At 35.4% G+C, this 26193-nt stretch overlaps 1 long non-coding RNA gene across 3 annotated transcripts in view; it reads left to right on the top strand.

The window, feature by feature from the left end:
• The first annotated feature begins 21220 nt into the window (after window positions 1–21220).
• Window positions 21221–26193, top strand: part of LOC127495009 (uncharacterized) — an 86827-nt gene continuing 81854 nt past the window's right edge. For all 3 annotated transcript variants that reach the window (XR_007925036.1, XR_007925037.1, XR_007925035.1), the window contains exon 1: window positions 21221–21766. This is a non-coding gene — a long non-coding RNA (uncharacterized LOC127495009). The remainder of the gene's footprint in view (window positions 21767–26193) is intronic.

The raw sequence follows: 26193 nt of genomic DNA, 5'->3' as shown, positions 1-26193 counted from the left end.
TATTTGGGGGGGGGGGAGATATAATATATATATATATATATATATATATATATATATATATATATATATATATAATACAGTCAAACCAAAAATTATTCAGACATTTTTGATATATTTTTAGCAAAATAAAGTGAACACTGACATATTATACCCAAAAATTCTTCATACAGTAAAATTTGATAAAAAATTTGGAACCAAAAATTATTCAGACACTTTGACCTGACCATGTTTTGTTTAAGTGTTATCTGACATAATTAAGATTAATTTTTTCTGACACAGTTTAACTCTGAGACCTTGTCATATTTTATTACTATTTTTTTAAACTATAGTGAATAAACTGTATTAATGAATAAAAATGTTCAAGGTGTCTGAATAAATTTTGGTTTGACTGTATGTATGTATGTATATATGTATATATATGTATGTGTGTGTGTGTGTGTGTGTATGTATATGTATGTATATATATATATATATATATATATATATATATATATGTGTATGTGTGTGTGTGTGTGTGTGTGTATGTATATGTATGTATATATATATATATATATATATATATATATATATATATATATACATATACATATGGGAATATTTTATTTTTACAACTATAATTAGAATTATAATAACAATAATTATTAGTAACATAATTAGTAATAATTATTTGTATTATTGGTTTGTATTTTATTATTATTATTATTTTAAATTAGTCCCAAATTTATTAAATAATTGGAATATAGTTAGGAATTGTTATTTTTGTTGTCTTACTATTTATTATTTTGAAAATAATAATAATAATTAGTATTATTATTATAGCATTGTGAAATTGGCCAAAGTAAGTGATAAATGAACATGACAGGGAATTGCATAGTCCATTATGAGTCACAGATGTTCAATATTCATGCAGTAATCTATGGCGTTTTTGCCGAGTTTGCAGGTGGACCTGGTCGTACATTATTGCCACTCTCTCTTATATAACATCTGTATCATTTTCTTGATGTTACTGCATTTTTATTGATTACTTGTGTAATGAATAGAGGTGATCATCTTTTTTCATCAGGTTAGGTATTCCTATGTATCAATGTCCACTAGGTGATGCTGTCTGCCTGATCATACAGCAAAGTCTTACCTGATAGTTCAGCCGTCGCTGTTTGCTGTTGGTGATTGATTTACAGCTTTATTTTGCATGGCAGTGTACGAGAACGCATGCTTTAGTTACTGGTGTGGCAATCATTTCCAGATGTGATGAGGATGTCTGTGTTTGCCTCTGTCTCTCCTCCACACACACTCACACATTTCTGTGGCTGTACTAGGTATTCATTTCCTTTCTCATGGGAAGGGCACGAAAATTGACAGGAAGAGCCGAGAGATGCTCGAATTTCTTTCTGTCTTTGCCAATGCATGCGTGCTGAGCTCATGAGGACTAGCAAAAGTTCATCAAGAACCTCATGATGTTTACCATATGTGCATCTGTTCCTCAGAAGACAGGACTTCTTGAATAAATTTGCACAGATTGTTTACTTTTGTCATTTTAGCATTGTTAAAATGTTGAATTCTTTTAGGTTTTTTCATCTTTGATTATTTCACATGTATTGTTCTTCAGGTTTTTTTTGTAGTATGGCTCCCATACAAAAGTATTGTATTGACTATTTTGTATTGGCAAAAATACAAACTAAATATGAGGAAACTCAACTTGGAGATAACCTTATATTTAATTATTTTAAATTCATTGCCACATTTTACTGAACAGACTGATACTGATAACATTAAAAAAGTCTTTTATCATTTTATCAAAACATTTATCATTCAATTCCATTATGACCACCAATATATTGTGCACTGATGTACTTTTTTGCTAGTACTTTTAGAGTCCTGTATCTGAATCTGCTGTGGTTATGAAAACATCAAACTGTCAATTGTACTTTGGCAACAATGTTGACAGTAAGTGTAACAATAGAGAAATTACGTTTTTATAAAAGCTGTGAAACAAGTATTTTTTTTATCCAGCCTTTGTTCAGTCTATGAGAAGCCATATATCTTGGCAGTGTTTTATTGTGTCGTGTGTGTTTGTGCGCATCTGTATTTGAGCTTTTGTCTCTCCTCCTATTGAATTTGAGCAGCTTTTGTTAAGTGCCTGGCAAAGTGTTTATCTTCCTGCTACAGGAAACTCTGAGTCACCTCTGTCGCTATCATGTTTCCGAGCTTTATTTTTTGTTTTTTTTTTTGCTTTTCTTATTATCTGTGTAGTGTTAGGTCTCGGTCCTAATTGTATACTCATCTTCATGCACTTTACCCACCCACCTTAAACAAGGACAAAATGGACGTATTAACTGACCTCTAACCATCTATATCAGATATGGTTCCAGTGGCCATGTGGAACAGAAGCATTTGGGTTTATTTTAGTATGTTACAGTTCAGAATTCTCTGAGACATCTCTTACCTGCTGGCCACCTGACCGCAGACCCGGTGAACATCAGGACTCTTATGTTCAACAGCAGTTACTGAACTGAAGATTAGCCCACTTCTTCTCATTTCATCTGCACTTCAGACTCATTAGATTATCAGTTAAAACCATTAAAACCACTTTTTTGGATGAAACCGTGTCCTTGGCAATAAAGTATTCCCATAGGAATCATTATTTGAAGTGTTATTTAATCGGAAGCAAGACTTGCATCTGATTTGCATCTTGCATGTTAAGCAAAATAATATAAGTACCAGTATATGCTTAAAATCTCATTGAAAGATGAGACTGAATATCTGAATGATTGAATATCTGTGAGACATAAACATTTGAAATATGGCTTCATGGCTGCCAGCTGTTTTTCCTCCATATATATATATATGGTAACACTTTACAATAAGGTTCATTAGTTAACTACGTTAGTTAACATGAACTAATAATGAACTGCACTAACACAGCATTTATTAATCTTTGTTAATGTTAATTTTAACATTTACTAATACATTTTTAAAATCTTGTTAACATTAGTTAATGCACTGTGAACTAACATGAACAAACAATGAACAACTGTATTTTCATTAACTAACGTTAGCGAAGATTAGTAAATACAGTAACAAATGTATTGCTCATGGTTAGTTCATGTTAGTTAATACATTAACTAATGTTTAACTAATGAACCTTATTGTAAAGTGTTACCATATATATATATATATATATATATAAAACACACAAAAGAAATATGGTTAAAGAGTTGGTTCACCCAAAAATGAAAATTCTGTCATTAAGTACTCACCCTCATGTCGTTCCAAACCTGTAAGACTTTCGTTCACCTTCAGAACACAAATATAATACAATTTATATTTATAAAAAAAAAAAAAAAAAAAAAAACATAATTTATCACTTTATTTATGAAATATTAATCTCCAACCCACGTTTAAGAGAGCACCACGACACATGCGTGTTGTGTTGACGCGAGATTTTAATATTTTGATAAAGTGGTAAATTATGTTTTTTTTGCGCAAACAAAACACTCATGTCGCTTCATAAAATTGAGGTTAAACCACTGGACTCACATGGATTACTTTACTGATGTCTTTACTACCTTTCTGGACCTTGAAAGTGGTAATTCGTGCTAGGCTGTCAATGGAGGGAAGAAAGCTCTCAGATATTTCATCTAAAAATATCTTAATTTGTGTTCTTAAGATGAACAAAGGTATTTAGGCCCGTTCACACAGGACGCGAGAACGGCACCACTGCGCTATGAAACCCATTTATTTCAATGGTTTGCGCTGCGCGAGGATGGTTTGTTGCTGCGTCGACCAAAGCGCACGTGCAGCGGAGCACATCATTGGCGAGCTCGCGCGCATGCTGCGGTCAAAGTTCAAAATAGTTCAACTTTTGCTGCTGCGCTCTGTGACGATTACCCATGCGGCAAATAGAAAAGGGGCATCAAATGACAGGACATAGAGCTCCCGCTAAAAGTTTTGAAAACTCCTTAAGATACAAATCGCTTTGTATCTGAAGGACTACGCTGAACCCAGCGGCCAGCGCAGCGCATTCCGCGTCCTGTCTGAAAAGGCCATTACGGTGTGGAAGGACATGAGGGTGCGTAAATTTCATTTTTGGGTAAACTAACCCTTTAAACACAGTAAAGGACATCCCTGCTTGACACTTCATTTGATCATCTTTTGTTATAATAGCTGTTTTTATTACAATAAGTTATGTACATTATGTTTTATTGTATTGTATTTTTTTTTTATACACTATATTGTATGTTACCCTGATACAGTTTATCTATATGTGTGTAACACTGCAGTCAAAAGTTTATTAGCCAATATTCAGTAAAATGTAAGTCTTGATCAACTTTAATTCGTCATTTTACTACCTGTATTTTATATTTTAAGGTGAAAGCAGATTTGATGTAGTTTCAGTAGGTTGCGATATATTAAAACTAGGCTTATAGTATATCAGTATATCTATAAAATATATCATGCTGTAATACCTGAAACATTGTCACATTATTTATTTATTTTTTTTTACAGTGCTGAAAGAGGGGGGGGAAATTTTACCCAATATAGTAAGGGGACCAAAAAAGTGACCAAAATGACACAATCCAAGGTAAGAGAGTTGAAATGAAATGTGAGATTGGATTTTGTGATCCAAAGCCTCGGGTGAAGACTGAACACTAATATCAGAGAAACTCTAATCTGCTAAAGTGAACCATGCAGAGCTGAAACTAGTTGGAGATTTACAAAAAAAAAATAAAAAGAAGAAGATTGACTGTGAAAGTGAGGGAGAAATATCAAGTGTTGAAAGGAGATGAGTAATTATGTGTGGGAGGTCAGTCTGTCCTGTATGATACAGCCAAAAACACCTCTACAAAAATCCAACATACAGTACTACAAATGAATTTTACCACTGTTGGCTTTTTCTTTCCTTTATAGCATCTTACTTTACATTATTACTGCGTCGCTGTTTGGAGATACCAGCTTAGTGAATCATGCACATTTCTATTAACAGTTCTACTCAAAGCTCTTTTAGTTTTGCAAGACAGTCCAATTAAGATTGACCATGATTTGGCTGTTTTCTCTCAAACATATTTTGAAAATCTGGCCATCGACATGTGGCGATGACTGTGTCTGAACAAGCAAAAGCACTCCATACAGGCAGAATACACTAAGAATCACTAAGTAGAAAAACTGCAAGACGATATCAAATGTAATTTGTATATATTTTTATATATATTTAGTGATTTGACAACTCATTTACATTACATTTCAATTATATCAAATACAACCACGTCTAATCATGTTCATTCTACTAATGTTCCTCTGAGGGTACAGAATAAAGGCCTCTTCACACTGAGGACAATAACTATACAGTTCTAAAAATCGTTCTGAATATAAAAGAATAGCAGAATCCACACCACAACCAATACGATAACGGCACAGGGAAGTTATATTGTTGGAATCACTTTCAGAACGATCACCGTATGCTTACACTCCAAAAGTGTAATAAAATTTGCCTTTCCTATTGTGACGCTGATCCATTTAAATTCTATTGAGTGTTTACATAAAATGCTATGGAGAAAGGCAAGTCAAACATGATCTAAAACAGCCACATCAACTAAAAAGACTGATGAAAAGAAGAGAATAGGCCTACATCATCTTGCACCAACATAAATTAAAAAGTCATTATGACTTACAAATCATGCACTTACCTGTACAAATTAATCACTTAATTTTGCTTTAACAGAAAAGATGGTCATTGAATGAAATAATGATACTTTATTTAAGTTTTACAGAAACGTCTTACAGAACCATATAACTAATTACATTGCATTACAAACATTATATACATAGTTAATATGAAAACAACAATTGACAATATACATGCAGACATGGTTGTGGTAAATATTAATGTCCCAATATTTAATATACAGTATGTAATCGTAATTGTATTTTTTTTTAAATGGAGGTTTGATAACTAGTCTGATTTGAGCTTATTCTCAATGCATCAGACAGTTACTTTCATAAATTATGTTAACACATCCTACAGCAGGGATAGGCAACTCTGTACCACAATTTTTAGTTCCAACCTTAATCGAATACAACTGCATGAAATACTTTTTTTAATCTTTGATTTTGGCCATTTAATTCAGAAACGTATTCTTAAAATTCTGACACACGTTTTACACTTGCAATTTTACATTTAACAGCTGACAAACAAATAGCATTTTATTATGATATACTAAAAATAGTGATACATTTACAGTAGCCTAAACAACTGTGAGCTATATGGTTTCCAGAACTTAACGCATAAAAAATATGGTGACCAAATCTGAGAAGTTAAGGTATTTGGGTTAGCATACATTTTACTGTAACCAACCTTTCTGACAAAAATCTCACTTTATTTTAACCCTAAACCTATAGTAAGTGCTTTTTAATATTACTCAGTTGTGTAATTGCACAGTAACAACAACACATTAAAATAAGGTACAGCAACACTTTATTTTAATGTCATTGTTACATATGTTAAATGTAGTTACTATAGTAATAACTATAAATCATGCATAATTACATGCAACTAACCCTTTAGTAAGTACATGTTTTAATTAGTATTACTCGGTTGTGTAATTGCACTGTAACAAGGGCACATTAAAGGGATAGTTCACTCAAAAATGAAATTTGATGTTTATCTGCTTACCCCCAGGGCATCCAAGATGTAGGTGACTTTGTTTCTTCAGTAGAACACAAATGATGATTTTTAACTCCAACCGTTGCAGTCTGTCAGTTGTATAATGCATGTCAATGGGAACACAATCTATGAGAGTAAAAAAAAACATGCACAAACAAATCCAAATTAAACCCTGCGGCTCGTGACGACACATTGATGTCCTAAGATACGAAACGATTGGTTTGTGCGAGAAACTGAACAGTATTTATATCATTTTTTGCCTCTAATACACCACTATGTCCAACTGCCTTGAGCGCACGGCATCCGGTGCGTGAGGTGTGTACGCGCTCTGGCGTAGTTTAAAGGATTAGTCCACTTTCAAATAAAATTTTCCTGATAATTTACTCACCCCATGTCATCCAAGATGTTCATGTCTTTCTTTCTTCGGTCAAAAAGAAATTAAGGTTTTTGATGAAAACATTCCAGGATTATTCTCCTTATAGTGGACTTCAATGGTCTCTCCAAACGGTTGAAGGTCAAAATTACAGTTTCAGTGCAGCTTCAAAGGGCTTTAAACGATACCAGACGAGGAATAAGGGTCTTATCTGGCGAAACGATCGGTCATTTTCTACAAAAATACAACTGTTTATGCTTTATAAACACAAATGATCGCCTTGCTTCCTCTTTCTGTATTCTTCAAAAAACTTACGCTGTATGTCCTACGCCTTCCCTATTCAACTTACGGAACGAACGCGGCGCCAGTTCCGTTTTTTCTGTCAGTTGAATAGGGAAGGCGTAGGACATACAGCATAAGCTTTTTGAAGAATACGGAAAGCGGAAGCACATGGGCGATCATTTGTGTTTATAAAGCATATACAGTTGTATTTTTGTAGAAAATGACCAATCGTTTCGCTAGATAAGACCCTTATTCCTCATCTGGTATCGTTTAAAGCCCTTTGAAGCTGCACTGAAACTGTAATTTTGACCTTCAACCGTTTGGAGAAACCATTGAAGTCCACTACAAGGAGAATAATCCTGGAATGTTTTCATCAAAAGCCTTAATTACTTTTCGACCGAAGAAAGAAAGACATGAACATCTTGGATGACATGAGGGTGAGTAAAGTATCAGGAAAATTTTATTTGAAAGTGGACTAATCCTTTAAACTATGCCAGAGCGCGTACACACCTCACGCACCGGATGCCGTGCACAAGGCAGTTGGACATAGTGGTGTATTAGAGGCAAAAAATGATATAAATACTGTTCAGTTTCTCGCACAAACTGATCATTTCGTGTCTTAGGACATCAATGTGTCGTCACGAGCCGCAGGGTTTAATTTGGATTTGTCTGTGCATGTTTTTTTGACTCTTATACATGGAGTTCCCATTGACATGCATTATACGACTGACAGACCGCAATGGTTGGAGTTAAAAATCATCATTTGTGTTCTACTGAAGAAACAAAGTCACCTACATCTTGGATGCCCTGGGGGTAAGCAGATAAACATCAAATTTTCATTTTTGGGTGAACTATCCCTTTAAAATAAGGTAACACTTTATTTTACCCTGTCATTGTTACATATGTTATATGTAGTTACTATAGTAATAACTATAAATTATGCATAATTACATGCAACTAACCCTAAACCAATCCTAACCCTTCAGTAAGTACATGTTTTATTTAATATTACTCGGTTGTGTAATTACATATTAATTAATATTACTCAGTTGTGTAATTGCACTGTAACAACGTCACAGTAAAATAAGGTACAGCAACACTTTTAGTGTCATTGTTACATATGTTACATGTAGTTACTATAGTAATAACTATAAATTATGCATAATTGCATGCAACCATATCAAACCAAACCCTAATCCTAACCCTGTAGTAAATACATATAGTTACTTAATATTACTCAATACTTAAATGTATAATTACAGTGTAACAAAGACACCTTAAAATAAAGTGTGTACAGAATTTTTATCTGATTGTTACAGCACATTATAGCACCTTTATACAGGCAGAAGATGGAAGTTCACCTGATGACTGTGTCCCAATTTTCACACTACCTATGCTAAATAATATGCAAGATTAAATTTAGGGCATCCCTAAGTGTGTAAAAAAGCCTGGGAAATGTACTATTTTCACAGAAGGTTTTTTTCTTTTTTACATGAATGAACCTAAAACTTAATGCATAATGAATTTTAAGGTAAATAATTTTAGATGTTTGCGCTAGATACAAACAGTACCTGATATCAAGACAATTATATTATGGCCAAATAATAGGGCACTGTTTTAATATATACAGAAGTAAGTACTTTCTTATCACTAGAAGTTATAGTGTACTTTTAGTGTGTAAGTATATGCAAATTGGAACACAGTGTCCAGGTTCATCAAAAGACACATTTCAAAGAAATTAAATACTAATGTACTAAATAAAAAAATAAAAAAATAAAAAAACATTTGTATCATGACTGAAACAAAATTGTTGGTTATGAAACAGATTTAGAGAGAGGATGATGTGTTCTGCCCCCTAGCGACCATGGCTGTAGACTGTTACCAGAAGTGCTGTTGCTACAGTAACAATCTAATGCCACGGTCGCCATGGAGACAGGAAGAGAAGGGTTTGCAATGGAAACTGTAGACAAGCTAACCTGATTGGTCCGTCGGCTACGACACAGCCCACATATTCAGCACAGGGGTTTCCAGGGCAGATGACACAGATTCCTACTCACCGTTCTTAAAGCTGTACTAACCAGGCCCACGTGGACTTTACAAGATTCTTTCAGTGGTTGAATTCTCTGTGGATGGTTGCCAGACGTCAGTAGCCATGACTGTAGACTGTTACTGTACTTTCAGGCACTTTTAGCAGTAAGCAGTCTAGAGCCAAGGTATTGATGCACTGACCTTGGACGCATTCTTCGAATGTACTATTTACTATTACACATCTTGTTTTTCTGAGCCTTGAAAAAAAAATAAAACATTCTTTAGAATATTTATGTTAAAATAAATGTTTAATTTTAAATGTAAAGTCTAAATAATAGTATTTTAATCTACATCTGAAAATCTCTTTAAACAATAAGCAAGCATCTCCGATGGCAGCTATAATAGGAGTTTTCCTGCCCTAGAATGACACCATCAAGAGTCCATAATGGCATGGCCCGCTTCCACAACTCCGTATTGATTGCAGTGGAGAATATCGGACTGACTCACTCCAGGATATTAGCTGGTGGTGGTTGTGATGTTGGGGGTTATGTAAGCCTAATTCAGTAACATGCTCTGACGTCCATGCTGTTGATGTTATGTGTAGAGACATCATAAACTGATGCCCCTTTAGCCGAGAGGATAAACTAAAGTATCACTTGTTGTGACCCTGTAGTCATTATGCAGTATATTTTTTTCCTCTTGCTGTTGTGTTGCTCCTTAATATTTTGGTTTGTGCCTTTAATTTCAATTTTCAAAACACATTGCTAGTTGACAGAAAACAATGTGATGCCTTTTAGATATGCTGACAATCTGTTTTTAAAGGAATAGTCACCCAATAATTAACATTTTTTGTCATCATTTACTCATTCTCGAGTTGCTTCAATTCAAACTCATATGGCTTTCTTTCTTTTGTGAAACACAAAATGAAATGTTTGGTAGTCTAGCCTTAGATGTTAGGCAGAATCTGTCAGTCTCCATTCACTTTCTTTGTATGTGAAAGTGTATAGCCTATATATGAGAAAGTAAGTCACAGGTTTAGAACAGCATGATTGTACATGGTACGTTTTGGATGAACTGTCCCTTTAAGTTATGGCTTGTTTTCTGCTTGAAACCATGTGTGCTATCCATGGTGCTGACAGGGATTTATTTTTCCATTGATTGATTTTTACAACTTCAAAAAAGTTATACGTTTTGATAAAAAAGAATTCAGTTTTTTTATGATTGAAGTTTTAAGTAGCAACATGTCGTTAGTCATATTAAGCAATGGTGCGTGAGCAGACGGAAATATATCTAGGCTATATTAGATATATATAGGCCTATAAGAGAAGAAATCATTTAAATGTTGGTGTTTTAGCCCCACGCGTTTATTTTATTCTCTTAAAGTAAAGTTTAAACGACTTATTCGTGCTTATGTGTTACTAAAAACCCATCCGAAGATTTAGGATCTTAGCCTTTCCCTCACACAATCTCCTGTTCGTCAAATGAGGGGTAATCCCTGGATGATGTCAGTGAGAAGATAGCGACAAGAGTGTGAATTCCATGCCGAATTATTCTGCAAAGCTCGTGGTGGAGAGTTTTGGATGTTCTCCACGTTGTTTCCACCGCCCTCAGAAACCCCCACCTCCCGCATTGCGAACCCTCGTGGGGCGCAAGGTGGACGGCTGCGCATGCGCCACACGCGCGCTGTCTCTTTAAATGATCCCGACGGGCTGTTGGAAATCGTCGGCGTGTGCGCAGGAATGACGCAGGATTGACTTCATCTGAAAGTACGTCACGATATTGTTAATTCAAAATCAAGAAGCTCGAGAAGGGGCATAGAGCGACATTGTAGGCTCGTCTTTTTCCCCTCAACGGAAATGTGTGATTAGGAAATGACAAGTGTTAAGATAACATGAATCATGTCGCGCGGACAGCAAAAAAGAACAGCTGGACACATGCATGCGTAATATGAACGCGCTTGAGGTTTAAGCGCTTCATCTTAGTGCGTTTAATATCAAATCTCAGCGTTTCGCCCATCACTTGCGCTTATTTAACCTTTAAGCGATTTCTCAAAAAGGTCTGTCTATAGTACCGGACAAATATAAGCTCGACTAAGTGTTTGTTCTATACAGAGATGCTTTTCAAGATATAATAATACCAGAAATGTGACATTTTTCAAACATAGCTGCCACATACATTTCTATCACAGCATTTGCTCAACCTTGAATATCTAATTTTTGCGTAGCGACAGGACAAATAGGCTACTTTTAACAAATCCAGCATGAATGTAACAAAATAAGTCTGTAGCTACTAGTAGGCTAATAAAACATATGAAACAAATTGCAAGTCTTTACAGTTTTAATGGTCCCTTAAGGAATAGAGAGAGTTCTAATTCCTTTTTAAAGCAAAAAAAAAAAGCATTTATATGGAATTTAGCAAATAAAATAAGGTTTATCACATATAAATTATGACTATGTGTCTTTGACTTTCCAAGAGACTGGTTTCTGATCTGTCACTGCACATGTGCGCAAAAGTGAGTCACACTGCAGTAACTTTCAGTCGCTCACATCTACGAAATATAACCGGGAAGGCCATTGACACCACAGATCACAAATGTATTCCATTTTTTACGATAGCCGGATTCAGTTTACCTATTTTATCAGTGGTAGCCTAATAATAATAGCCTAATAATTGTAACGTTTTGTTTTATTTTAGCCCTATTTTGTCCAGCATTTATTACCAAAAAGTCACTTACCTCGTATTAAAGCAGTCCAGATTGATTTCAAGAAACTTCTCAGCTGGCATCACCAAAGTGACTATCAACTTCGGTGCATCATTGGTTACCTCTGCTGATGAGAAATGATGCTGAATGGCATGTGTAATGTCTTCCGCTGGATGTATCCACTCACTCTTTTGCCGTCGATCATACTTGTGAAATTTAACGGGTTCTCCCATCGTTCGCAATTTATAGACAGCCTGTAGTGATAGTAATGCGGATGGGAGGGGGATCTCATTCATTGAAAAACATCAGCAGCATCGCGCTTCGGACGTGCTTTATGACGTCACCGAGGACATGCAGTCAACGGGCTGCGCGCGCTAGATAGAGAGGGTCACACAGAAAATGCGTAAAGACCTTCACGACTCGAGTTCAGAGTATTCTTTTTATTTTTATTATTCACCGCGCTAAACTTGTGAGATTAGGGCATCTGGGATTCTTTTTTAAAGTGATAGTTTAAAAAATGTTGTTTTCATTTAGGCTACTTACCTTCATGTCGTTCCAAAGCTTTATGACTTACTTTCTTTTGTGAAACACAAGAATATATTTTAAAGAATATTGGTAACTAAACCGTTTAGGTGACCATTGGCTTTCAATGTATGGACAAAAAAACACATTTCTCAAAATATCTCCTTCTATAGGCTATTCCACTGAAGAAAGAAAGTCATACAGGTTTAGAATGACATAAGGGTGAAAATGAAGAGTTTGTCAAATGTTGTGTGAAATATTTCTTTAAGTTCTATTTCTGAACAGTTGTCTAATGCAGGAGGTTATTTAGCAGTGTATCTGTATAGTGTATCCGTACATCTATGATGTATTCATTCATATTCTTGAATTAAGATTAGTTTTAATATTTTGTGTGGGTCTTGAAGTAAAACATTAGTGTAACTCTGTACAGAGATTGTAAAAAATGAATAATAATAATTTATCACTATTTCTTTTTAAAAAGCAGTGAAGTTCTGTAATATGATATTTTAAGCATTTAAAAAAATAAAGACTAAGAAAAATTGATGAACTTTTGTCCACCAAATGAAAGTCAGTGTGTGGTGCAACCAGTATGTTGGAAACCATTTGTGACCCTGGACCACAAAACCAGTCATAAGTCGTATGGGTATATTTGTAGCAATAGCCAACAATACACTGTATGGGTCAAAATTATCGATTTTTCTTTTATGCCAAAAATCATTAGGATATTAAGTAAAGATCATGTTCCATGAAGATATTTTGTAAATTTCCTACCGTAAATCAAAAATTTATTTTTGTGAGTGGATGTGCGTTGCTAAGGACTTCATTTGGACAACTTTAAAAGCGATTTTCTCAATATTTTGATTTTTTTTGCACCCTCAGATTCCAGATTTTCAAATAGTTGTATCTTGGCCAAATATTGTCCTGTCCTAACAAATCCTAACAAAGCTTATTTATTCAGCTTTCAGATGATGTACAAATCTTAATTTCAAAAAATTGACCCTTATGAATGGTTTTGTGGTCCAGGGTCACATTTTATCATCATGTGCCAAGTAAACTGAGAAAACCCTTTTAGATATAACATTTGAAAATAGCACATTTATACTGTATACTTCCATTCAGGAACGTTTTTAGTACTTTTTATTTCATGGTTACACACTTGACATGTTGATATATATATATATATATATATATATATATATATATATAATGTTATTTTCCAAAAATATAAAACAACAATCACACATTTTTACCAATTAGAAGCTTTTCAAACCAAAAGTGCCAGATTTTTTAAAATGATTTCTCATTTCTGTCATCCTGGACATCATGCTTTGTCATTGACCTGTCCTATAGCATCCAGCAACCAAAAGTCAAATTGAGTAATTCTTCTCATTCACCTGTAAGGATTTATATCTCTAACATGATTTTCAAATGTTAACTAGAGTCTAACAGCAACTAATGGGAATTGGGAATGGCATGTGCATGTTTGCCCAACATGCAGCCTGTCGTCGTGTAGTTTTGCTCACTATGATTCACCTCACACCGATTGGCTTTCAGCTCTCGTCGGCAATGCCAATCCCTCGTACTTCCCCTGTCACTTTCTCTCCTCTCTTGTCACTTCCACCCACACTCTCCTGATCCCACTCTCTGCTAAACATGATCGCCCACACATACAACCACCTCATTCACCTCTTCCATGACACTTGGATTTATTTGCTCTCATTTGTGTCCATGTACCTTAGATTGGAGCTTTATGTTCACACGCAGCATGTGTCCCTGATGAATCACCTGAATCCACTGATTACTCCACCTAATTCTGACATTAGGCCTCCTTCAAAGTTCACGTTCAGGTAGATACATAGATACTTCAAAGGAACTTCAACTTAAATTTGGTGTAGCTAATACAAAAAAATAGAACTATATTATTATTGACCCTTTACACATTCTTATCATCATTTAAGAATATACACTCTAAATAATGCTGGGTTAAAAACAACCCAAGTTAGGTAAATATGGACAAACCCAGTGTTTGGGTTGTTTTGACCCAGTGGTTGGGTTAAATGTTTGACCAACCTGCTGGGCAGTTATATTTAACTCATGTGTTGTTTAAAAAATACTATATGGCTGGTTTGAAATGAACCCAAAATGGTTGGAAATGAAAAACAAAGTCCCTTTAAGACAAGTCATTTCACTCGGCGGCCATCTTTGAAATGCCTCTTGGGCATTCAAGTGCAGCTCCTATCTCTTTGAATGGGGAAACATCAAATTCTCCAAAGCTGTTTGCCAAGCTTTCAATTAAATTTCATATTTGAAATCACCAATGAAATCTGACAACAACTGTCTCATAAATTTTGTTTCTAAACACTCGAATCATGACAAAAAACTGTATTTTTCAGGATGGATCAAGCTAATGCGCATGCGCGATCCGAAATGCGTGTCTCTTGTGTCTCATACTGAGTTCGCACCGCCTTGTATTTACTGGAATCTTGAGATGACAACACGTGACGTTATATTTGGAGCTGTTCACGTCCTTTGACTGGGAATTACACGTTTCTATGGCACCACTATCAACGCCTAAATTAACCTATAGCGGTCAGGTGGTACAGCAGCAACATGGTACATGTGGGAGCTTTCAGAAAACTCCCAGCTTACAAGCTGTAATTACGAGCTCTACGAGGACGTGAACACTTTTTACGAGCCATAATCTCGTAGTTACAGGAATTACGATATGGCGTGAACGCACCTTCATTTCGGAGGCGCGCGTCTGACTGTTTCTATAGGAACCGGAGCTTCTAATGGCCGCTGCAGTGACGCGGTGACATTACCAATCGGCGATTGGCTCTTATTTAGAAGGCGGGACTGATTCCGCCATATTACGCGTTGCACTTTCTCCCATTCAAAACAATACGAGTGACGCATCTTGTGTTATTCTATCCACCTTATTCCTGACTAGCCTACTGCGTTTCGAATTATGGGTTGCACATCCGGTTTAGTCGAACTTCCATTTAAAAAGACTGAAACGAATCGTTTTAAATCATAAGGTTGCCCTACAAATAAAGCTTATCCGTCAGTTTGACTGAATGAGCTGTCAATTTTTCTTTCATGTTTTATTTTCAGACATCATGAGAATATACGTAACGCTTGGTATTTTAACATAACATTTTATAACAAGAATATCTATGGCAAAAGAGCTCTTTTCAGCCGCTGCTTTCTATCCTCGTGATTATTTTCTTTTATCCCTTTGCATACCGCTGTAATAGTATGAAAAAGGACAACATATACTGCATATTTGTGGTCTGTTCTCCCGATATAATTTACGATATATCCCATTAATAATTCACTGGAATGCACGAAGAATCTCTCGTTTTTCTCCTCACAAGCCTCGCGTTTCTTTCCAGGTTTGTTTTCACAGGTAAATACAATTTATTATCTGTAAAATGATGGAAATCACTTTGAAATAGAAGGCTATCACGCAGTGCTGAAGTTCATGAACATTTTTTATTAAGGCAACGTATATTACACAATACAGATATATATCATAGTTATATTTAACCCGTCCGTTATTGCTGTGGAAAGAATCGCGCTTTTTCATGGCCTGTTGAAAGTACCTTGTTGATGCTTAAATGTCCTTTTAATTTTCGTTGGTTGAAGGGTGAGTAGAATAATGTCATCTCATTGTACCCATTTTAAAAATAAAACGTATTATTGCGTTCATAAAGCGAGCCTTTCACTGACTGTTTACAGCTTAACGGAAGTTACACCCATAATTCGCGCAAAGCGTCATGGGGCGTCGGAATAAGGTGGATAGTCTTTGGTTATAATCAAAAGGTGAGCATGTATTAATACGCAATTTAATAAATGTTTATTATTTATTAAACTTATTAAGAAATGTTCATTGATTAAATATAATAATAAATGTTAATTTCCAACCTGTTTTGGGTTCATTTTCAGCAAGCAATATAGTCATTTTTAAACAATAGTTGAGTTGAGTAAAACTAACCAGCAGGTTGGGTCAAACATTTAACCCAACTGCTGGGTTTGTCCATTTTTAACCCAAAATGGGTTATTTTTAACCCACTTTTTTTTTTTTTTTAGAGTGTGGATACATGTGTGTTTGGAAAGAGGACTATAAGTACATTGGGCACTTGAAATAAAAATTTTACCTCAGGTTTGACAGATTTTCAAGATCCTCACTTACTTTAGTCAAGCAAAGTTAATAGCAAGTTAACATAATATATTTATAATGTATTATTTATATTTTTTTATTTTACATTTTTATTTATGCACATAAAATATATTAATGTGAATATATTTATACACATTCCATAGAAGTGTGTGTGTGTGTGTGTGTGTGTGTGTGTATTATATTATAATATTAATAATTAGTATACAAACCAGACCTGTTTTCTTCTTCTTTTTCAATGTCGAAGAGGACACTATTATATAGTATTCATCATTCTAGTTTGCTTGAAAAATCCAACAATCTTTAGTCCTCATTCTCTTCACTCTTCACAGAGTTCTTCAAAGATGAGTCTCCCGTAGCTGCGAACTGATCGTGTTGGAAAACAAGGCAGAAACGCAGCATGAGCTATGCAAACTTATAAGAGAGTCATAAATAAAAGATGTGCACTCTGAAGCAATCATGGTCATGCTGATCCAGAGGCAGCCATTGATTCCCGCCATCTCAAGCAGGGCATAATTAGTCTTGTGAATTAAATATGAAATAGTAGTACGTCACTGAGAGCTCCTCTGAGCCTTACCTCCATCCCTCCTGATCTCCCTCACTTTGCCCCAGTCTCTGCCCTACTTAAACAGCATGTTCCCCTGCCTTGGTCTTTAAACCCACTCTCTTTATGTCTTTTATACTGTAGGTTGCTGTCTCCAAAAGCACCCTGAGCTGGCTTGCCCAGTTCCCCACCATGCAGCAACCGCATCTGTCAGAGAGGCTCTACGGGGCTCAGCATCCATCTGCAGAGTTCTGCCTCCTTCTCCCCTAACAGTCAGTCATCAGTATTCTCTCTCCATCTCTTCCTCTCACGCTCTGTCATTCCCCCTCTTTCACTTCTCCTCAGCCGTGGCATAAATTGAGCCGCACTGAGGCATTCCTCTGACAGATATGGTGCAATCTGCCTTCTGGTGCAGAACATCCCCTCTCTATCTGAAATGTATTGACATGCGGCGTAGCGCATAGACAACATGCGTGACAACTGTTGAATCATTTGATATTGTTCAATGGTGATGCTTTGTTAAACTTACAAGAAAAATTACGCTCTGACACACATTTGACTTGTGCTGGGAAACCTGCTAAATAATTGTTATTCAAAGCAAAAATCAGTTATCATATTCACAAATAATGGATAATTGTATCTGAATATCGACAATACAAACTGAGTAGATAGCTGCAATCAGTGTTTATTTGTGCCTTATCTGTTCTGTACTTGCGTTTAGTGTCCTTTAAAGAAACATTCAAATGGTTCAGTGGCAGTTAAGCTCAATGGACAGTATTATATATATATATATATATATATATACTGTATGTGTATATATATAATTTTGAATCATCCCTTGTTTTCTTATTTAAAAAAGAAGCAAAAATGTAGGTAAATTGAAGCACTTACGGTGAAAGTAAATGGAGTAAGTTTTGAAGGATTTAAAAGCAGAAATGTGAAGCTTGTAATTATATAAAAGTACTTGCATAAATTCCTCTGTGTATTATATGAGCTGTAAATCTGGTAAATTTGTTTTACGGTTTATGAAGTTTCATGACGATAATACTACGGATATAACTACACAGAAAAGGTTAGTAAGCGATTTTTCCATCTAAAATCTTTTTAATGCATATTGTTTATGTCTTGATGTACTTTTGAAACAGTAAGTATTTTAATATTTATGAATTGGCTCCATTCTCTTCCATTGTAAATACCTTTTTTTTTGAAGAAGAAGAAGAAAAAGAAACGGAGGGACACATCAATTTCTGTAGTAATCAACATTATGCCACAAATTCTTTAAATTAAGCTTAACTTGTATTGAACCTGAAATATTCCTTGCGGTGCACAGATATTTAACCTTTTTCGTAAATATAATTAAATCATAAGCACCTAAACATTTTGAGATTTCTAAAGTTTAAAAGTTTGCAGAGCCAATTATGTTGTGTATGCTAGTATGTAATATTAGAAACCTTCTTATCTATTCATAACAGAACAAAATAGATCTCTTAGCTGCACTTACCATTGAAAAGCCCGATCTTAAAAAGCCTAGTGGATATTCTCATCTACAGCAAGTAACTGGAGGAGATAACCAGCCATATGTCCCCATTTATATATGAAAACACATTACACATGCCTCCAGAAGTGGCATACATCTTCCTGTGACTTATGGCCCTTAATTCAGTCTTAGATTTTCCATCAGTCATCATGTTTTCTGTGCAAAAAAAATTCTGGAAAGGATGTCATCCTGGGCTGGTGTAGGTGTTATTGGCTTGTTTCATGAAACACACAGCGCTTTCCAAAAAAACTATTAAAAAAAAAAACATTTTCTAATGACTCACTGCCTGACTACAAAAACCTTCAGACTGACTCACTCATTTAGTGAGTGGTGAAATGGTAGCACACATTAAAGCACATTGACTCGATAATGTTTTATCACTATAGGCCTATACATCAGTCTAAATGCTACTCTGGTTAAATTACAAAAAAAAAAAAAGCCTGACAGAATGCGTCACTGGCGATGCGCTCTATTCAGAAAAAAAAAACCGGTAAGGAGCATAAAACAGAGGCAGATGCAACGCCACATCTCAGGCTTCAGGGAAATGCGTCAGTCTTTCATCTTAACCTGTTCTCCAGGGGCCAGAACACAGAAGAAACAGGCCCGGGAAAAGCACCATGGAGTAACGAGACTTACTCCACCATGAAAACCGCTTTTATCAACTCAGTTCACTCAGATCTTATGTGTGTACAGCTCCAGTAAACAATTCAGAAGTGCTCTGCTTTAAAGCAGCAAGCCATAAATATTCATTAAACTTTACTGTTAGGTACTAAATTCAGAATGGTTATACCGTAATTGTCAAGTCATGCACGGTTTCTGTATATAGGTTTATCAGTAAGTTTAGGAATAAAATATTATATATAATATCATATCATGTTTAAATGGATATGAGGTCCAAGGATATCAGATTTAGGAAATTAGGTATTTGTGTGCGTGGTTTATGAGGACACAAATTTGTAAAATTTACAAATAAACCAAATGACTTTAAAAACATAGTAAACTGTGTGTTTTTTTTCCCCCCAAATTAAAAAAATGGGTATGTTTAGAGGTAGGGTTAGTGTAAGGGGATAGAATATACTGTTTGTACAGTATAAAAACCATTACGTCTATGAAGAGTCACCGTAAACCACATATATGTGTGTGTGTGTGTCTGTGTGTGTGCGTTTTTGTGACATATCAGGACACAAATTTGTATAATGACATGGGTATGACATAGGTATTACAAGGAGAGGGTGACTTATGAGGATATTACCCCATGTCCCCATTTTTCAAAAGGCTTATAAATCATACAGAATGAGTTTTTGTGAGAAAGTATAAATGTGCACAGTTTCCTGTGATGGGTAGGTTTAGGGGTAGGGTTGGTGTGGGGCAATAGAAAATACGGTTTGTATAGTATAAAAACCATTACGACTATGGAATGTCCCCACAATTCACAAAAACAAACCTGTGTGTGTGTTCTGAATAAACTTTAAAAATGTAAAGCTCTCATCCATAATTCAAATTCAAGATCTTACATTCTTCAGGATAGATAGATAGTGTAAGATTCACAAGACAACTGATTTCACACATATAAAATTGAATAGCTTTATTTTTAACTGATTTCTAAGTTGTTTGAAGTTGTGCGTTGCTTAATTGTATGATATTTCTCTAACACTATTGGCTGGAAATGCTGGTGCGTTGTGGGTTTACGTATGCTGAGGTCTCTGAATACAGCAGCAGGTTTGTGAGTCATGAATGTGCTGGAACAAACGTTTTCTTACGTAGGCAGAGAAGATATACCAGTGCCTGTTTGATTCTGCTTCTGCCATTATATGGCATATCAATCCTCCAAATAAGAAGCCGTGGCCTTAGCATGAAAAAACACCCACCACACGGGCTGGTGTGTTAGAGTCTTTGTCTTTCCTCAACTTGTTGACTTTTTATCACTCCACAAATGTTTAATGTTGCTCTAAACCTGTGTCTTCACTCGATTTCATATCTAATTCATACAGTCGTGACTTTGAATTATGGATGAGAGCTTTACATCTAGAATTCATTCTATTGTGACACTGTAGGTTATTTTGTGTGGGTCAGGATTGCTCATCCTGATTTAAAATTGCAGTTTTAATTAAACCATCCTGATTTGCTAATTGCTTGTTCCAAATCACGTATTAATATGTCATATGACATATGGAAATCACATACTGTTTGTCGCAAACACTTTTTTGCTGTCTAAAATTAGGAAATCTATTTAGGTCCCTGATCAGCTGTGCATCCCTGCATCTTAAATTTCTCTCTCCCCCTCTAAAACACACACACTGATTGTGCTGCTGCTGTCCCCACAGAACTAATGACTCACAGGAGTGACTCATCCCCTTTCCTTCCTCTATCACACATACACACTACACATCGTTGTGTTATCATGTCTAACCTGAGCGAAGATGGAGAAAGACTGAGATTTTTTATTCTTTCTATTGCATATTTGTTTGTAAAATGATCTCTCTTTATGTGGCGTGCTGTTGTGTTGATGAAATAAGGCGAAATGTGTATGTTCTGACAGGTGGGAATAAGAACAACTGAAATCAACTCTGAGTAATATGTTTTGTTTATTTGTTTTTTAAATATATATAAGGTACTTTTTTTGTATTCTCATAAAACCCCACTATGGCAAAAGTAAATCAGTAAAGAATCAGTGAATATTTTTTTTTTTTTTTTTTTTTTTTGTGAAATTTATTTTAAAGGGAAAATCGAGGACGGCTATAAATTGGCAGTGTGGGGCACTGAGGGCATTAGTAGACTCTTGTTTGGGTGTTGCAAGAAATTTCAGGAAAAAATCACAGGCCTCTGCAATGAACTGTCCATGCTGTGTTACGCTGACAAGTGCTCACACTCTCTCGCCGACCATGATTGTCAAGAAATCCAGAGGAAAAACCAAAGATATGAAGACCTGGATGCCCAGGTAAGATCTACTGAGATGCCGCAATCAGATATAAATATGACTATTTACAATAGGCTACCCTATCTGTTTTGTAGTCCTAAAACATAGAAGAGAATTGGTATTTTTGGGTTCCTCTGTGAACGTCCTATTTCCTGGTGGTATTCAGTTTATGTACATTTAAAGTAAAAATTTGAGTAAAATAAGGCCTGTGGTTTACATTACTTGAAGAAATTTTGTTCTATAACATAAATTACACACAGTCGCTCAATTATGAATTTTGAAGCCACTATTTTGTGCAAAATGTAAATTATCAAATTGCTAAAGGGTGTGTTTTTACATGCTTGACAAATTTGACTGAAATTTGACTTGAAGGCTTAGTCCATTTTTATTAGCAACTTTATACACATTAAAAAAATAAAAAAAAAACATTCCATAGACTTCTATTGTTTTTCTTTATAAAGAATATAACCTAACCTAATATTTTACCTACAAATTTGTCTCTAAAAGTAGGCACACACACACACACATGTTGAGTTTACATGTTTTATGGGGACTTTCCATAGACATAATGATCTTTATACTGTACAAACTGTATATTGCAAACCCTAAACCTACCATTCACAGAAAACTTTATGCATTTTTACATTTTCAAAAAACATAACATGATTTAAGCTGTTTTCCTCATGGGGACCAAAAAAAAAAAAAAAAATGTTTTGTCTGGTATAGGACCACACACACAGAGAGACAGAGAGAATACAAAATACATATTTGAGGTAGCATAGGAGTGTGAGTAATTTATGCTGTAGAACAAAACGTGACATCATGACGGAACATCTCTATTTCTGAGCATTAGTTGCTAAAATGCGACGTTCAAAGCGTTTTATCCTAATGTTCTTTTCTTTCCATCCGTGTATTTTTTATACTAATGTCATTTATATTTATTTTTACTGCAGTGTGCCAAAAGTAAGTCGTCTAATGAAAGACGATTAGGCAGTTAATAATGGTGTGTACGTGTATCCTATACGTGTATCCTATTTGCAGACCTGTTGCGTTTTAATAAAAAAAAAAATTAAAAATACATTAGGCTATAACTAAGCAGGAACAACTTTTTTTATCGGTCCACTAGTATTTAATAATGGTGACCAAACTAGCCATAACACAAGTCTTTTAGTCAAATTATGTTTTTGTTATGTCGTGTAACAGGTCTTGGTGAAAGTTCTACACTAGTAATGACGTTCTGCTCCACAAGATGGCGGTGTAAGCGCGGGAAAAGGAAAAGGAAGTCCTTTTTGAGACATTTTAACGCGTCCAAAAGAGCTTAATTTCTGTTATTTTTGTTCCTTAATGCTTCAAGTTACTGCGACAGTGGAGTTTTACATCAGTCAGGGCCCAGTGTCCTACAGCATCAACATCTCAACACAGCTTTCTAAACTTATCATCATAATTTACACCTGTGGAAAAAAGTGGACATGAAGAGTGCTTACTCTGCACTTGGCTATCACAGAGGCAAGTGGGATATGTTTCTTAGTAAATTTGATGAAAATTAACATGTCTGCCTTTGGAGACCCTGTAAATCACGGAGAGTAGTACAGGGGGAATATTAATTGGAATAGGAATTACATGCCAAATATATAATAATAATATAATGATCTAAACTGCCATTGGCTAACAGTCACACCTCAAAGATCTCATTGGTAAAACTCTGGGTGCATATGCCAGCATATCATTGGAGCACGTCCAGTCCATGGCCAATCTCTTGCTGATCAAATCCAGATGATCAGTTTTAGATAATGATTTCAGCAAAGCTGAATTTTGATCTACATGTATAATAATTTGCAAGCTTATATTAGTCACCACTAATTGTGTGTAAATCATGCATGCACAGCCGCAAACATTCCTCATGTCCACTCTCATAAATCTGGAGTCTGGAGTTGGCTGAGAAAATTGTAGCTTGGCCGAGAAAATCGTAGCATGGCCTTAGTTGAACTAATGTGATTCCAACTATTTGAGGGTCACATTTTTCCAACATTATTGTCATTTTCGTTTGGCTGGAGTAGCTGGACTGACGTTGGCACTTCCGGAAGTCGAGCAGGCTCAGGTTGGTTTGGTTGAGTTTGACCCACTGGGTTGCAGTTCCGCAGGCGTAGTAAGGTGAGAGATCCAAGCGTGGGATTGGTCCTGTGAAAGAAGTGAGCAGTCTTGGCCGTCGAGACCCAACAGCTTATTAACAGCATCATCTGAGTCATACTGTGGGGGTACATTAATGATGCAGCAGGGGTCAGCATTCATGCTTGACTGTTTATGATTCAGCAGATGCCCACCTTCTGATAGACCCCTGAGAGAATGCTGCTCGATTTAAAGGGTTTGTTCACCCAAAATGAAAGTTCTGTCATCATTTACACACCCTCATGTTGTTCTAAAACCATATGTTGTTACTTAACACATAAGGAGAATATTTATGCGCTGCTCCTTTCCGTACAAAGATAGATTTTTTTGGTCTTTTTTGGAGTATCAACTTACAAAAAGGGAGAAAAAAACACCAAAAGCCTAATTTAACTAGTTCAAATGACTAGTGCACTAGATTGCAAGTTTTTTTTTAAATGTGAATGGCATCTTAAATTGAATTTATTATTATTTTTTTTTTTTCACTTACATGACTTGGAATATAGCTCACAAGTCTTATGGACTACTTTTATGATATTTTATGGTGCTTTTATGGTGGGGTTTTTTTTTTTTTTTTGGACAGTTTGACAGATGTGGATACTCAGAGATGGCAGAGTATGAAATGTAGTAATGTACAAATTATTATTATTATTATTATTATTATTTGGTTAAACTATTCCTTTAAACAGTTGTTCTCAACTAGGAGTCCGGGGCCCACTAGGGGGCCTCAGCAAACCTTTAATGGAGCCTCAAGATGACTTATAATAAAATAAGATTAAATAAGCCTGAAAATAAGTTTATAAAGTTATTAAGTGTATTAGTTATTGCTAAAACAATTAAAAGTCAAGCTATTTCTTAAATTAATTTACCCCCTCAACATATAGGACATATGAGGAAGTCTCATTTTTAAAGTGTGATTTCTAGACCTGGAAAAGTTATGTAAATTGTTAAATTGTATAACTGCAAGAGAATTTTTATACTTTTTTTTATATACTTTTTTTTTCTAGTTATTTATATGCTTATCTGTAATCCTTATCCAGTAAATAATGAACAACATGAATATTGTTGAGGACAATAGTGTGACTTGGAGCCATTAATAGATTAAAGCTTGTTGATGGTTATTTGGGCATAATGTGCTTGGAATGTCATGTTTTTAAAAAGGAAATGAGCAAACTACACACAAGGCCCGTGTAACAAAGTCTACTTTACTATAATGTTGTTTTTCCCCATTAGAAGAATTTAGGATATATGTGTGTTGTTTGGCAATAGACCAAACCACATTTGCCAGATTGGCACCACCACCCAACAAAGTTAAATGTAGTGACATTATTGTGTGAGATTATTTTATTTCACACAACTTGGCCGATTATTGCAAAAGTGGTTCCATATGCATGTTAATTGTAATTGTATTGTTTGTTGAACTAGGCTATTCTCTCGATTTGTTGAGTCATTGTTAACCATCATAGAGCTGATTATGAAAGTAGACTCGCAACACATGTTGGTCAAAATACCAGATAAATGCACAGGGTGAAAAAAAAGTATGCAAGTTTTTGTGTGTGACCTAAAGTGAGCTGTGGTTTGGCTGCAGCTTCGGCATGGCTAGAGTCACGTCCCTCGGCTGAAGGACGGTGGGAATGTGGTGAGTTCGGTCGAGACCAGCTCGTAAAACTTTGCACCCTGGCACTTTCACGCTTCCCCTGTAGACAAGGAACCAAGAGTAAGAGGGAAGCCACACAAGCACATTGTATAGGGTGGGGGTTTCTGATACATTTTTCAGTCATACACACAGTGCAGCTCAGCTGACCCAGAGGTCGTGACCTATCGCAGCTTCCTTCTGTGGTATGATCGCCTTAAAGTTTCAGTTCATCCACGGCATGTTTAGACTCTGTGCCTTCACTTAACCCCTCGACCTTTCTCAGCTGAAATGATCACTCATGTTTACTGATTGTGAAATGTCCTTTAAACAGACCGTAAACACACATATAGTGACTCCAAAACGTATTTGAACACACATTCATATCTGAATATCAGTAGAAAAATAGCAAAGCAATTAGCAAATTATGACAAAAATCTAGCCGATTTTGATATTTTTGACGTTTATTTTGAACTAAGTGATTATACTGTTTGTATATAAATGTGTGTGTGTGTGTATATGAATATGTATCTTTATTTAAACGTCATTTGAACAACAGTAAATATTCTGATGACTCCGTAACTGCTCTGAAAGATTAGTAATTAAAAAAATACTAACTCACCAATGTGTTTGGCTGATAAATTTAAAAGAA

This window comes from Ctenopharyngodon idella, chromosome 15, assembly GCF_019924925.1.
Source record: "Ctenopharyngodon idella isolate HZGC_01 chromosome 15, HZGC01, whole genome shotgun sequence".
In the NCBI taxonomy this organism is placed as follows: domain Eukaryota; kingdom Metazoa; phylum Chordata; class Actinopteri; order Cypriniformes; family Xenocyprididae; genus Ctenopharyngodon; species Ctenopharyngodon idella.
Note: the sequence above shows the minus strand (reverse complement) of the source record. Positions and strands in the feature narration are given on the sequence as shown.